At 44.3% G+C, this 14,633-nt stretch overlaps 1 protein-coding gene across 1 annotated transcript in view; it reads left to right on the forward strand.

The window, feature by feature from the left end:
- The first annotated feature begins 14,120 nt into the window (after window positions 1-14,120).
- Window positions 14,121-14,633, forward strand: part of LOC139418032 (long-chain-fatty-acid--CoA ligase 6-like) — a 91,860-nt gene continuing 91,347 nt past the window's right edge. Inside the window, exon 1 of the mRNA XM_071167129.1 lies at window positions 14,121-14,278. The gene's annotated coding sequence lies outside the window, so the exon portion shown is untranslated. The remainder of the gene's footprint in view (window positions 14,279-14,633) is intronic.

Raw genomic sequence — 14,633 nt, forward strand, 5'->3', positions numbered from 1 at the left:
GGTGGTGCTTCCAGTCCTTCTCAAACTGAGTCCCAAGACACACCAGATCATCCACATTCTGGACATGTTCCCAAAGTTGACTGGCAAGGCGGGAGAACCATGTTCTTAAGAATGAGTTTGACCATCTCCTGCTCAGTAATATCAGCCTTCCATCTCCTACATAGAACTCCATAGGAGAAGGCAAAGTATCGTATTGGCTCTGCTTCACCCTGGACTCAAGAACACGTACCACCAGTTCATCCTCATAGTCCTCTGAGAGGAAGGTAAGGTGGAAATTACAAGATTATGTTATAATACTTTAATTGCATCAAATGGTTGTTTTATGCAACAGAATAGAGGGTTCTTATAACTTTATTGTGTCTCTGTGAACTGAAAGTGGGCCTCTGGGAGATAACACTGACAGGAGATTTACGATGTCTTTTGGGTGAATAAACCTAAAGAGACCGCATTCCAGAGCATGAGTTAATGTTTCTGTTCTATAACGTACCAGGAAGAGATGACCCCAGGGTCAGACCTTGGTCTCTACATGAAGAAAACTGTTTTTACAGCAGATACTGTCTGCTGTGAATTATAAGTATATTTCATAAAAATCTAAACCTTGTGACCCATTCCATACATTTTGTGTTATAAGTTTGTCTCTCCTCATTTGATAGTAAAGAAATTAACCACCACAAAGGATGAGAGGAATCTTTTTTTTAACTCCTCCCAGGTTGACATGTTCATTGGCTATCTTCCACGAGTCTCTTGCTGTGCCATGGAGAAACACTGCGGCGGGTGACAAAAACCTCCAAGTCAGTAAGGGGACGGATAGAAATGAAATCATTACACTTAGATAGGAAAAACAGTGGATCAACATCATCTTCTGGGCTGCCAAAATTGGGGAAAAGTCGTTTTATAGGGAGGGAGCTAGATGTGACATTACAGTGGCAAGGGGTCTCGGGGAAACGGTAGTTCTGTTGTTTAACACGATCTTCCGTGGGGTTTCTGTAGTGCTACCTGTTCCTATTCGCTTAATGACAGGGCCAGTGGCAGAAGTAAACCCTGAGGGAGGTGCAGAGGATTTGTCCAGAAGGGAAAAGCACTGCATTACCTCCTGATGTAGCTCCTCCAGTTGAAGGTCTGTGGCCTTCTGTGCTTTTTCCATTTCATTAGAGGACTCTTTTTGTGTTTGATCAATCAGAAATTGTCATTCCCCTTCGAGAGAGTTCTTCATGTCCTCCATAACCTCTTTCAGATAAGAACACACTCCCTTCACAACAGATGCTGTCTCCTCTGCTCTCTGTTTTTGTTACTCCTCAAGATAGAATCTAACCATCATCTAGTCATAACCTATGAGTGTTTTGAAACTCTGCATTTTCCCTTGAACATCCTGCTTCAGAGAATCTTGCAAAGATTTCGGTCTCTGAACAGTTTGTTGTTTGTTTTCCTCAAGTTGACGGGAGAGGTGAGCCAAACTCAGCTGCACATCTTTCTGATAAGCCTCCACACTTTGAGTTTGCGAATGGCATTCTCCTGCATTGTCAAACTATGGTTACTGTGTGTCCATTGTAGTTCCATTTGTCCAGTGAGCAAAGATACACTTCTCACAGTCTGTCTGGGCAGAGTAACAGGAAGAGGTTGAGGGGAGGGTAATGGTGGAAAAGTTATAGGCGAGTCAGAAGCCTGAGGATAAGGGACAGTGCTACACCATATTGCGGAAAAAATTAAGTCTGCTGCAGTGAAAAGCACAATTGAGGGGAGAGGGAGAGAGTGGGTTGTTGACTTCAGGCTTGCAGTTGCACTGTCTGTCAGTCTTATGGTTCGTATGTCAAGCTTTGCAACAATGTTGCTACTAATCAATGCGATCAATAACCGGTGCAGTCACAAAAGATAACAACCACAACGTAGAGCGGTAACACCGGCGATCGAGTTAAAGACTTTACAAACTAACCACTCTGATAAAATCAACAAGACTTTCTGACTGTTGATGCGCTCTTAAAAGGTGCAGCGCATGGTGAAGGCTCCATGCAGGATTTCGCCCCAACCTCTCTAGCCTCATCATTGGCTGCTGCTCCAGTTGTGTGCAATGGCCAAGCAACTGAAAGACAGTGTAAGCGGAAGTAGCCAAGTTAGTGATTATTATAAAATGAAATCACATTGGGGACCCTTTCAGTGGACGATTTTCTTTGCATTGGCTGCCAGGATCCTTCCTAATGGGTTTGTGAGATTGCCGGCCGATGCTCTCTCACATTGATAAGACAGAAATGGTGATATTGTAATAAATAGATTATTTTAAAACTTGCAGACCTACCAGCAGACCCCTTCACAAACAGAACATTTAAACAAACTGAAACGTTTCAGGCAGCAGGCCACGGGTGTGAGCAATATGCTAATTAACAAGAAAAGGACTGGAGCTAAGCACAGGCAAAATCATAGAGGAAAATATTGTTCAGTCTGCTTTCTACCAGATACTGGAGAGATGAATTCACCTTTCAGCAAGATAATAACTTAAAACACAAGGCAGAATCTACACTGGAGTTGCTTAGCAAGAAGACAGTGACTGTTCCTGAGTGGCCTGGTAACAGTTTTGACTTAAATCTGTTTGAAAATCTATTGCAATATCTGAAAATGGTTGCCTAATAGAGATTAACAACCAATTTCACAAAGCTAGAAGAATTTTGTAAAGAATAATGGGCAAATGTACCCAGAAAGACCCAGAGCTGTAATCACTGCCAAAGGTGATTCTAACAAGTATTGACTCAGAACGTTAAATACTTGCCTAATTAAGACATATTAGTGTTTTATTTTTCATGATTTTGTTTTACTAATGTTTGAATTCTTCTTCCACTTCGAATATTTTGTGATGATCTAAATCCATTTTAATCCCACTTTGTAACACAACATAAAGTGGAAAAAGTCCAGGGGTGTGGAAACTTTCTGAAGGCGCTGTATGAAGGGGAAAAGCTTAGGCTTCATCAGTACTATGACGGTGGAATGGCCGTAACTATATATACAGAATATAGTACACAATCAAATAAATTACCGGTCAACATCTAAATATTGCTCCCAGCGTTGATCAAAGCTCAGAAAACATATATTCTTGACCTGACTGAGTTGTAATCGTGCTTGCCTCTTTGCGAAGAAGTAGAATCATGAACAGCGGTTTGATCGTTATCTTCGCCTGGGTAGGCTACTGAGTTCTCACAATAACTATGCTTTACAGAGAGAAGGCTACTGAGACAGACAGTGATGTGATGCTCAGTGGTGAGGCTGAGGCAGGCTACAATGCATGCAAGAGGAAGCAGAGGAGACAGAGAGAGGAAGCAAACAGAGAGAAGTTAGTACAGTGGTTCCCAAACTAGGGGTCGTCACTAGTTACCACAGTCACAAAGTCATAACTATGCCTAAAACCTGCCTGTTTCTAAAATGTATCTTCTTAAAATCTGATTTTAAACCTAACCCTAAACCTTAACCCTAACCACACTGCAAACCTAATGCCTAACCTTAAAATAAGAACAAAAAGCAAATATTTGTGGCTGTGGTAACCAGTGACAACCCCAAACTCTCCTGAGGAAATCTGTACTAATCTTATCAAACAAGTGAGAAATAAATTTAACAAAAAAAACAACAACATACAGTACCAGTCAAAAGTTTGAACACACCTACTCATTCAAAGGTTCTTCTTTAATTTTTAAAACTATTTTCTACATTGTAAAATAATAGTGAAGACATCAAAACTACGAAATAACACATATGGAATCATGGAGTAACCAAAAAAGTGTTAAACATATACAAATACATTTTATATTTGAGATTCTTCAAATTAACCACCCTTTTCCTTGATGGCAGCTTTGCAATTCTCTAAACCAACTTCACCTGAAATGTTTTTCCAACAGTCTTGAAGGAGTTCCCACATATGCTGAGCACTTGTTGGCAGCTTTTCCTTCACTCTGTGGTCCAACACATTGTTAGGAATGTTATGAATAATGACTAAACAATATCTACATTTTAAATAGAACTATAACTAATTAAACTCTACTCTGTTTTATTATATCTGATTAATAATGTTAATTCATAAGGAAGGGATTGTGTAGCATGAAACAGGGGGTAATTAAACATAATAAACACCATTCCAGCTGGGTTGGGGAGGAATGGATTGTGGGTTTTTAAGTAAGCAAAAAGGATCGTTAACCTATGGTTGAACCGACCCAACTTAGCTCTGGGATGTTTAGATAAGGCAGTGAGTGCCTCCCTGGGTTTTTTTTCCCTTATCTGGAACTGTCTTCTAAATAGTGATGGATGAAGGTGAAGACTCCAGAAGTTAATCTTGATATAGTGTGTGTGCTCTAGGAGGTTGGAATAAACTTTTGAACCTGCTTTGTCCTGGTCGATAGGAGGAAGGACATTCTATAACCTATGACATATTTTGTAAATAAACTGTTGTTTGTGGTTCCATGGCAGCGCGCTCCGAGAATGAATACTATTATCTAATTTTGATAAGACTGGTCCCTGTCTATTTTATACCAATAAGAATCTTACAAATTCTTAAAAACAGATATTTGATTAATGAACACATATAGGAATTATGAAATTCCTGTGACACTCATCCAAAACAATCTCAATTGGGTTGAGGTCGGATGATTGTGGAGGCCAGGTCATCTGATACATCACTCTCTTTCTTGGTCAAATACCCCTTACACAGCCTGGAGGTGTGTTGGGTCATTGTCCTGTAGAAAAACAAATGATAGTCCCACTAAGCGCAAACCTGATGGGATGGCATATCACTGCAGAATGCTGTGGTAGCCATGCTAGTTAAGTGTTCCTTGAATGCTAAATAAATCACTGACTGTGTCACCAGCGAAGCACACCCACACCATCACACCTCCTCCTGCATGCTTCATGTTTGGAACCACACATGCAGAGATCATTCCTTTACCTACTCTGTGTCTCACAAAGAAAATCTCAAATTTGGACTCATCAGACCAAAGGACAGATTTCCACCGGTCTAATGTCCATTGCTCATGTTTCTTGGTCCAAAGTTTCTTCTTATTGGTGTCCTTTAGTAGTGGTTTCTTTGCAGCAATTTGACCATGAAGGCCTGATTCACACAGTCTCCCCTGAACAGTTGATGTTGAGATGTGTCTGTTACTTGAACTCTGTGAAGCATTTATTTGGGCTGCAATTTCTGAGGCTGGTAACTCTAATGTCCAATTCCACAAATGAACAAGGCACACCAGTTAATAACTGAAATGCATTCCAGGTGACTACCTCATGAAGCTGGTTGAGAGAATGCCAAGCGTGTGCAAAGCTGTCATCAAGGCCAAGGTTGGCTACTTTGAAGAATCTCAAATTTAAAATATATTTTGATTTGTTTAACAGTTTCTTGGTTACTACATGATTCCATATGTGTTATTTCATAGTTTTTATGTCTTCACTACTATTCTACAAAGTAGAAAATAGTACAAATAAAGAAAAACCCTTGAATGAGAAGGTGTTGTAAAACTTTTGACTGGTAGTGTATTTAAAAAAATATATATATATATGGGGGATTGGAAATGATGCAGACAATTATATTGATAAAAGCCACGGTCAATCTGCAATATTAAATGCACAAATAACTTGGCTGACTATCAAGCTTAGATTAAACAGAACACAGCTAGCTGCATTTACTGTGTTTTTAATTAAGCAGATGTTGTTCAAATGTCTTGCCTCCAAACCAGTCATACACAACTAGTTTGTCCTGCCAAGCCAATGCCATGAAAACAAATTGGGGAAAAAATAATTTGATACATTTGACTTTAGCTGGCTAGCAAGTTCACCAATTCACGATTAAAATACTGTCTGGGTCTTCACATTTGGCACTGCTGACTTGACGATTCGTTTTTTTAGTTGTTCATCTCTAAACAGCTGATAACCAGGACGTGATCGCCTGCTAGCTAGCCATCGTGTCCAACCAGCTAATTTAGCTTGCTTGAGTGAGTCAACATTTTAATTTTAAAATGTTTTAACATAATGTGGTGAATAAATAAACATAATATTTACATTTTACAAACTTCTTCCTCTGGAACATTTTCTCTTAAGCGGGGATTTCAGTTCGCCATTAATTCAGAGGTTTTGGAATTTTCGCTGTGTCGCAAGGTGTTATTGGATAGCCTCCACTGCGAAGGGAAAGAACAAGTATGCTCCCATGCGTGCTTAGTTTTCCAGACCTCCCAAGTCGCTTTATTATAGACAGACTTCTCCCCATCTCAGTTTTTACTGCATCAATATGCTTTGACCATGACAGGTTACAATCTAGAATTACTCCAAGCAGTTTAGTCATTTGAACTTGCACAATTTCTACATGATTTATTACAAGATTTAGTTGAGGTTTATGGTTTAGTGAGTGTTTTGTTCCAAATACAATGCTTTTAGTTTTTAGAAATATTTAGGGCTAACTTATTCCTTGCCACCGACTCTGAAACTAACTGCAGCTCTTCGTTGTGTTGCAGTCATTTCAGTAGCTGACGTGTATAGTGTTGAGTTATCCGCATACATCGACACTCTGGCTATACTCAAAGTAGCGGAATGACTTGAGCTTCCCTCCAGGCCTGAGGGCACAAGCTCTCTATGAGGCTTAAATTGAAGATAGACAACAATAATTATTTCACCTCATCCACACTAACTTTACGGAATTCAAAAGTACAATTCTTGTCTTTCATAATTTGGTCCAATATACTTTGATGTGTAGTGTCAAGAGTTTGTTGCTGGCATGTCATCCCTAATATTGCTTATCTTGCCAATTAAAAAAATAATTAAAGTAGTTTGCAATATAAGTGGGCTTTGTGATGAATGAGCCATCTGATTCAATGAATGAAGGACACGAGTTGGGTTTTTTCCCCAAAATTTCATTTAAGGTGCCCCAAAGCTTTAACTATGATTATTTATATAATTTGTCTTTGTTTCATAGTGTAGTTTATTTTTTTATTTAGTTTAGTCACATATTTTCTTAATTTGCAGGTTTGGAAGAAGCCCAATGTTCTTTTCCATGATGATGTTACATCTTCGCCCAGGTATTCTCCCAAACTGGAAGGCATTCAGCGCCAGCTCTGTCTTTGTGGGCTTTGGTGGATTCTCCAACTCTGTGGTAGATTATGTGTTAGGTTTGTGACAAACTTTAATAATACACTACCATTAATTCCTAACTGTCCAAATTCCATGCAAATATTGGATTTATCCAATAAGCACAATACACCTTTGACCTGTGTACTGGTTGGTGTCTGCAGAATCCAAGATTCTGCATGGGGTTCGGCTCCCTGGGGGTGTTCATGGGATCTGGTTTGGGCCAAACATTCGTGCCAGCAGTGACCTACTTCATCCGTGACAGGAAGTGGCTCTTGGTGCCCATGGCAGAGTCTGGGCGGATGCACATCCCCATCTGGTGGTAAGTTGATGAATTGACACTCAACACAGTCTAGTTGAGGACCCTGGACCTGGTCTAAATGTACTACCTAATGTACTGTATGTTTTACTGGTTACATCCAGAGTTTCCCAGATGGCTGCTCTCTCAGAGAAGAGAGGAGAGGGCTGAGGTCATACTGAGAGACACTGCCAGGAGTAACAGAATCACAGCACCAGAGGTAATCTTCACTCCCTTAGAGCAATGGAGGTAAGTGGTTATCTTTATTGAATAGGTCTAGATAGGTCAGAAAATCTCACACATGCACTATAGCTACAAAGATTGACTGTTTATTGCCAAAAAACAAACACAAAACTATATAGTGACAATAACAAACACAGCAAAATTGGGGTTGGAAGGGCTAAAATCGTGAGGTGGGCAGGGAATGTACATTGCTAACTTACATTGCTAACCTACAATAGGTTGAGGATGCCCGTGAAAAGATGGACAAGAAATATAATTTCTTGGACATTCTACAGAGCTGCAACATGGTCTCAGTCATACTTATTTGTTCTCTATTGTAGTAAGTCGTACTCTCCGTTGTATTAGTTTTATTCCTAGATATGTTTAAGATATCAGAGTCTTATCACTCAGTCCAGGCATTAAAGGTAGACTCAGCATTATGACATTTGCCATGAGCAGCACCGCACACAGAGGATCTACGCATGTGCACAAGTGTGCTTCACGCTGATACTGTCATGTACTGTCATGTTGTGTCTTGTTTCTGTCCTTTCCCTTCACCCTGTCTCCCTCTGCTGGTCGTTGTTAGGTTACCTTTTCTCCCCCTCTTTTCCCCAGCTGTGCCTTGTCTCCTCCTAACTACCTCGTCACCCCTTTTCCCACCTGTTCCCTTTTTCCCTCTGATTAGGTCTCTATATCTCTCTCTGTTCCTGCTCCTGTCCTTGTCGGATTCTTGTTTGTTGTGTTTCATGCCTGAGCCAGACTATCGTCATGTTTGCTGTAACCTTGTCCTGTCCTGTCGGAATCTGCCGGTCTATCTGAGCCTACCTATGTTTGGTTATTAAAGAAGCTCTGTTTAAGTTAGTTCGCTTTTGGGTCCTCATTCACTCTCCATAACAGAAGAATCCGACCAAGAATGGACCCAGCGACTTCGGATCCTCTCCACTCAGCCGTCGGGATCCAGGGAGCGATGCTAGGCAGACACGAGCAGGAAGTGTCTGCTGCTCGACATGCCGTTGAGTCCCTGGCCACCCAAGTCTCCAACCTCACAGAACAGGTTCACCATCTCCGCCTCGATCCACCGGCCACTTCCAGGGCTTTCGAATCTCCGGAGCCCAGAATCAATAACCCGCCGTGTTACTCTGGGGAGCCCACTGAATGCCGCTTGTTCCTCACCCAGTGTGATATTGTGTTTTCTCTCCAGCCCAACACTTACTCCAGGAGCACTGCTCGTGTCGCCTACGTCATATCTCTCCTTATTGGACGGGCTCGTGAGTGGGGCACGGCAATCTGGGAGGCAAGGGCTGAGTGTACTAACCAGTATCAAGACTTTAAGGAGGAGATGATACGGGTTTTTGATCGATCTGTTTTTGGGGAGGAGGCTTCCAGGGCCCTGTCTTCCCTATGTCAAGGCAATCGATCCATAACAGACTACTCTATTGAGTTTCGCACTCTTGCTGTCTCCAGTGGCTGGAACGAGCCGGCCTTGCTCGCTCGTCTTCTGGAGGGTTTCCGCGCAGAGGTAAAGGATGAGATTCTCTCCCGGGAGGTTCCTTCCAGCGTGGATTCCTTGATTGAACTCGCTATTCGCATTGAGCGACGGGTTGATCTTCGTCACCGAGCTCGTGGAAAGGAGCTCGCGCTCTCCGTCGCCTCCCTCTCCGCATCACTACCATCTTCCTCTGCCGGCTCGGGTGCTGAGCCCATGCAGCTGGGAGGTATCCGCATCTCGACTAAGGAGAGGGAACGGAGAATCACCAACCGCCTCTGTCTCTATTGCGGTTCCGCTGGTCATTTTGTCACTTCATGTCCAGTAAAAGGCCAGAGCTCGTCAGTAAGCGGAGGGCTACTGGTGAGCGCTACTACTCCTGTCTCTCCTTCAAGATCCTGCACTACCTTGTCGGTCCATCTACGCTGGACCGGTTCGTCAGCTTCCTGCAGTGCCTTAATAGACTCTGGGGCGGAGGGCTGTTTTATGGACGAGACCTGGGCTCGGGAACATGACATTCCTCTCAGACAGTTAAAGGAGCCCACGGCCTTGTTCGCCCTGGATGGTAGTCCTCTCCCCAGGATTCAGCGTGAGACGCTACCTTTAACCCTCACTGTTTCTGGTAATCATAGTGAAACCATTTCTTTTTTAATTTTTCGTTCACCTTTTACACCTGTTGTTTTGGGCCATCCCTGGCTAGTTTGTCATAATCCTTCCATTAATTGGTCTAGTAATTCTATCCTCTCCTGGAACGTCTCTTGTCATGTGAAATGTTTAATGTCTGCTATCCCTCCTGTTTCCTCTGTCTCTTCTTCACAGGAGGAGCCTGGTGATTTGACAGGGGTGCCGGAGGAATATCACGATCTGCGCACGGTGTTCAGTCGGTCCAGGGCCACCTCTCTTCCTCCACACCGGTCGTATGATTGTAGTATTGATCTCCTTCCGGGAACCACCCCCCCCCGGGGTAGACTATACTCTCTGTCGGCTCCCGAACGTAAGGCTCTCGAAGATTATTTGTCTGTAGCTCTTGACGCCGGTACCATAGTCCCCTCCTCCTCTCCCGCCGGAGCGGGGTTTTTTTTTGTCAAGAAGAAGGACGGGTCTCTGCGCCCCTGCATAGATTATCGAGGGCTGAATGACATAACAGTGAAGAATCGTTATCCGCTTCCTCTTATGTCTTCAGCCTTCGAGATCCTGCAGGGAGCCAGGTTTTTCACTAAGTTGGACCTTCGTAACGCTTACCATCTCGTGCGCATCAGGGAGGGGGACGAGTGGAAGACGGCGTTTAACACTCCGTTAGGGCACTTTGAATACCGGGTTCTTCCTTTCGGCCTCGCTAACGCTCCAGCTGTCTTTCAGGCATTAGTCAATGATGTCCTGAGAGACATGCTGAACATCTTTGTTTTCGTTTACCTTGACGATATCCTGATTTTTTCACCGTCACTCCAGATTCATGTTCAGCACGTTCGACGTGTCCTCCAGCGCCTTTTAGAGAATTGTCTTTTTGTGAAGGCTGAGAAGTGCACTTTTCATGCCTCCTCCGTCACATTTCTCGGTTCTGTTATTTCCGCTGAAGGCATTAAGATGGATCCCGCTAAGGTCCAAGCTGTCATTGATTGGCCCGTCCCTAAGTCACGCGTCGAGCTGCAGCGCTTTCTCGGCTTCGCGAACTTCTATCGTCGTTTCATCCGTAATTTCGGTCAGGTGGCAGCTCCTCTCACAGCCCTTACTTCTGTCAAGACGTGCTTTAAGTGGTCCGTTTCCGCCCAGGGAGCTTTTGATCTCCTCAAGAATCGTTTTACATCCGCTCCTATCCTTGTTACACCTGACGTCTCTAGACAGTTCGTTGTCGAGGTTGACGCGTCAGAGGTGGGCGTGGGAGCCATCCTTTCTCAGCGCTCCCTCTCTGACGACAAGGTCCACCCATGCGCGTATTTTTCTCATCGCCTGTCGCCGTCGGAACGTAACTATGATGTGGGTAACCGCGAACTGCTCGCCATCCGGTTAGCCCTAGGCGAATGGCGACAGTGGTTGGAGGGGGCGACCGTTCCTTTTGTCGTTTGGACTGACCATAGGAACCTTGAGTACATCCGTTCTGCCAAACGACTTAATGCGCGTCAGGCGCGTTGGGCGCTGTTTTTCGCTCGTTTCGAGTTCGTGATTTCTTATCGTCCGGGCTCTAAGAACACCAAGCCTGATGCTTTGTCTCGTCTCTTCAGTTCTTCAGTAGCCTCCACTGACCCCGAGGGGATTCTCCCTGAGGGGCGTGTTGTCGGGTTGACTGTCTGGGGAATTGAGAGGCAGGTAAAACAAGCGCTCACTCACACTCCGTCGCCGCGCGCTTGTCCTAGGAACCTTCTTTTCGTTCCCGTTCCTACTCGTCTGGCCGTTCTTCAGTGGGCTCACTCTGCCAAGTTAGCCGGCCACCCTGGCGTTCGGGGTACGCTTGCTTCCATTCGCCAGCGTTTTTGGTGGCCCACCCGGGAGCATGACACGCGTCGTTTCGTGGCTGCTTGTTCGGTCTGCGCGCAGACTAAGTCCGGTAACTCTCCTCCTGCCGGCCGTCTCAGGCCGCTTCCTATTCCCTCTCGACCGTGGTCTCACATCGCCTTAGATTTTGTCACCGGACTGCCTTCGTCAGCGGGGAAGACTGTTATTCTTACGGTTGTCGATAGGTTCTCTAAGGCGGCTCATTTCATTCCCCTTGCTAAGCTTCCTTCTGCTAAAGAGACGGCACAAATCATCATCGAGAATGTTTTCAGAATTCATGGCCTTCCGTCAGACGTCGTTTCGGACAGAGGTCCGCAATTCACGTCTCAATTTTGGAGGGAGTTTTGCCGTTTGATTGGGGCTTCCGTCAGTCTCTCTTCCGGCTTTCACCCCCAGTCTAACGGTCAAGCAGAACGGGCCAATCAGACTATTGGTCGCATCTTACGCAGTCTTTCTTTTCGTAACCCTGCGTCTTGGTCAGAACAGCTCCCCTGGGCAGAATACGCCCACAACTCGCTTCCTTCGTCTGCGACCGGGCTATCTCCTTTTCAGAGTAGCCTCGGGTACCAGCCTCCGCTGTTCTCATCTCAGTTCGCCGAGTCCAGCGTCCCCTCCGCTCAGGCTTTTGTCCAACGTTGCGAGCGCACCTGGAAGAGGGTCAGGTCTGCACTTTGCCGTTATAGGACGCAGACTGTGAGGGCTGCTAATAAGCGTAGAACTAAGAGTCCTAGATATTGTCGCGGTCAGAGAGTTTGGCTCTCCACTCAGAACCTTCCCCTTAAGACCACTTCTCGCAAGTTGACCCCGCGGTTCATTGGTCCGTTCCGTATTTCTCAGGTCATTAATCCTGTCGCAGTTCGACTTCTTCTTCCGCGATACCTTCGTCGCGTCCACCCGGTCTTCCATGTCTCCTGTATCAAGCCCGTTCTTCGCGCCCCCGCTCGTCTTCCCCCCCCCCCCCCATCCTTGTCGAGGGCGCACCCATCTACAGGGTCCGTAGGATTTTGGACATGCGTCCTCGGGGCCGTGGTCATCAGTACCTAGTAGATTGGGAGGGGTACGGTCCTGAGGAGAGGAGTTGGGTTCCCTCTCGGGACGTGCTGGACCGTGCGCTGATCGATGATTTCCTCCGTTGCCGCCAGGTTTCCTCCTCGAGTGCGCCAGGAGGCGCTCGGTGAGTGGGGGGGTACTGTCATGTACTGTCATGTTGTGTCTTGTTTCTGTCCTTTCCCTTCACCCTGTCTCCCTCTGCTGGTCGTTGTTAGGTTACCTTTTCTCCCCCTCTTTTCCCCAGCTGTGCCTTGTCTCCTCCTAACTACCTCGTCACCCCTTTTCCCACCTGTTCCCTTTTTCCCTCTGATTAGGTCTCTATATCTCTCTCTGTTCCTGCTCCTGTCCTTGTCGGATTCTTGTTTGTTGTGTTTCATGCCTGAGCCAGACTATCGTCATGTTTGCTGTAACCTTGTCCTGTCCTGTCGGAATCTGCCGGTCTATCTGAGCCTACCTATGTTTGGTTATTAAAGAAGCTCTGTTTAAGTTAGTTCGCTTTTGGGTCCTCATTCACTCTCCATAACAGATACAGTGTTGTAGCTTCTGGGCCAAAACAGCAGATAATTTTAGCCTCATGCTTCAATGCTCTTAGTTGTTGCGGAAATACCGATATTTTGCTTACTTTGTGTGTGCAGTCTGCTTTTAACTACTATGAATTAAACTAGTCCTCTGTCCAATCCATGGTAAAGTTATAACATGCAACAACTAGTAAGCATATAGGACCAGTAGGTTTGCTAGGAGCAGTAAGTGTATTGGTTAATAATGAATTGTAGGTCTACAGTCCCTCTACACCAGAGAGTATAGGAGCAAACCAGTTCAGAGTTCAATGTAATGGGTGGGTCAACTTTTAATTTGTCAATGACAAAAAACTGTCATAGACTAAATGAACTGCAATACACTTGTCTCAAATACAATAGCATACCTAACAACACAGAAGGACCGTGGACCCCACCCCCCTTTTGCCCTCAGAACAGCCTCAATTCGTCGGCATGGACTTTACAAGGTGCCGAACGCGTTTCACAGGGATGCTGGCAGATGTTGACTCCAATGCTTCCCACAGTTGTGTCAAGTTGGCTGGATGTCCTTTGGGTGGTGGACCATTCTTGATACACATGGGAAACTGTTGAGCATAAAAAACTTAGCAGCGTTGCAGTTCTTGACACAAACTTGTGCGCCTGGCACCTACTACCATACCCTGTTCAAAGGCATTTACATTTTAAGCCTATTCACCCTCTGAATGGTACACATACACAATCCATGTCTCAAGGTTTAAAAATCCTTCTTTAACCTGTTTCCCCCCTTCATTTACACAGATTGAAGTGGATTTAACAAGTGACATCAATAATGGATCATAACTTTCACCTGGATTCACCTGGTCAGTCTGTCATTAATGTTTTGTACACTCAGTGTATATTTGCATTATCATTAGAAATATGAGCTGATCAAATAACAACAATGTTTTCTACTTCCTTTTTATAGATGCGCACAGCTTCCACACCAGAGCCCTCCCCCCATTTGATCACAACAAAAAGTGAAAGTAAAATTGACTGCCATTAAAACATTGTGCGAGACTGTTATCCTTGGGTCCCTCAAACTTAATTTATATATAGGATATTTTACTATGGAATATGATCGTCTCACTGCATTTTAAGGTGAGTTTGTGTGATGTGAATATCAAAGGATAGGATAAGAATGATTTAGGTCTTAGTGGCTACCGTAGCAATGTTTTCATGGAAGATTAGTAGAAACATTGGTAAAAACGTGTATTTTTTGTGTTTCGGGTAAGAATATAATACTATAATACACTCAACTGTGTATTGATAATAAAGCAGTAATACATGTTCATGCTTTGTTATAATCTGTTAGCCATATGCTATGTGAGAAAGCAAAAGTAAAAGTGAAAATGGTCATCTCTCATAGGCTGCTAGGAAACTCAAACCTTGACTTGCTGTAGGCTAAAACATAAGCAACATTGTTTCATTCAGACTTTATTATTGATCAATATTT

Source organism: Oncorhynchus clarkii, chromosome 10 (genome assembly GCF_045791955.1).
Source record: "Oncorhynchus clarkii lewisi isolate Uvic-CL-2024 chromosome 10, UVic_Ocla_1.0, whole genome shotgun sequence".
NCBI classification, from domain to species: domain Eukaryota; kingdom Metazoa; phylum Chordata; class Actinopteri; order Salmoniformes; family Salmonidae; genus Oncorhynchus; species Oncorhynchus clarkii.